The sequence below is a fragment of the Anarrhichthys ocellatus genome, unplaced genomic scaffold, assembly GCF_004355925.1.
Source record: "Anarrhichthys ocellatus isolate YVR2014 unplaced genomic scaffold, GSC_Weel_1.0 scaffold102, whole genome shotgun sequence".
In the NCBI taxonomy this organism is placed as follows: Eukaryota; Metazoa; Chordata; class Actinopteri; order Perciformes; family Anarhichadidae; genus Anarrhichthys; species Anarrhichthys ocellatus.
In genome coordinates, this window is record NW_022280132.1 from 522,167 (window position 1) to 523,029 (window position 863).

The window sequence follows — 863 nt, forward strand, 5'->3', positions numbered from 1 at the left end:
AGAGAGAGAGAGAGAGAGAGAGAGAGAGAGAGAGAGAGAGAGAGAGACAGACTCACTCCAGTAATTGCACTGCTGTTCCTTAAACTGTATCCAGATGTGCCTGGAGACTTCTAAAAACCTTTGTGTGTGTCTTGGTACTGTGGGTCATATTCAGGCTAGCTCTCTGTTTGCACACAGCATGGCAGCAAACAAGTACTTGTGTTTGTTATGCTTAGGCCTGTCCCGAAAACGACATTTGTAGACCATTTTATGCCATTGGTATATTAGCATAAACCGATAAAACAGAAATAAAATTGACTCTTGAGCTCTATAAATAAAAAGTGCAGTGTCTGCGCACTGCGTGTAATGACAAAGGGAAATGTCGATGTCAGTAAAAATGATTGAGGTCATGTCCATATATGGTACCATACTCCGATAATTATCCCAACAGGCCTGGTAACGCTGTTAGCATTCATGCTGAACCTACCTTCAGACTTTAAAATGCAGCTGGCCATGTGCATTTCTGATTTTGTAGATTGCTACATTGACCCCAAAGATCAATGCACAGAAATTGCTAACGTGTATTGTTTTAAAAAAATCCTTTTTATAATTAGGCTAGCACAATCATCCATTAGTCACTTTAACGAATGAACCTAGCCAGCAACGCCGAGTTACAAACCAGAAGAGTCAAGTTTAACATCATCTGCTGTGATATCAACGACGGATGATTAACAGGAGGTTTCCCTGCAGCCGCTCAGTGGACGAGAGAACCCCCATGAAAACAAAGGTGTTGGCAGTCGTAACAAACTTCCTTCTCCTCAGGACCTAAAACGCCTCGTGTGTGTGTGTGTGTGTGTGTGTGTGTGTGTGTGTGTGTGTGTGTG

At 42.5% G+C, this 863-nt stretch overlaps 1 protein-coding gene across 3 annotated transcripts in view; it reads left to right on the forward strand.

The window, feature by feature from the left end:
• The window catches only part of pik3r3b (phosphoinositide-3-kinase, regulatory subunit 3b (gamma)), a 181,040-nt gene that overhangs the window by 169,939 nt on the left and 10,238 nt on the right, over positions 1-863 (forward strand). The window lies entirely within an intron of this gene.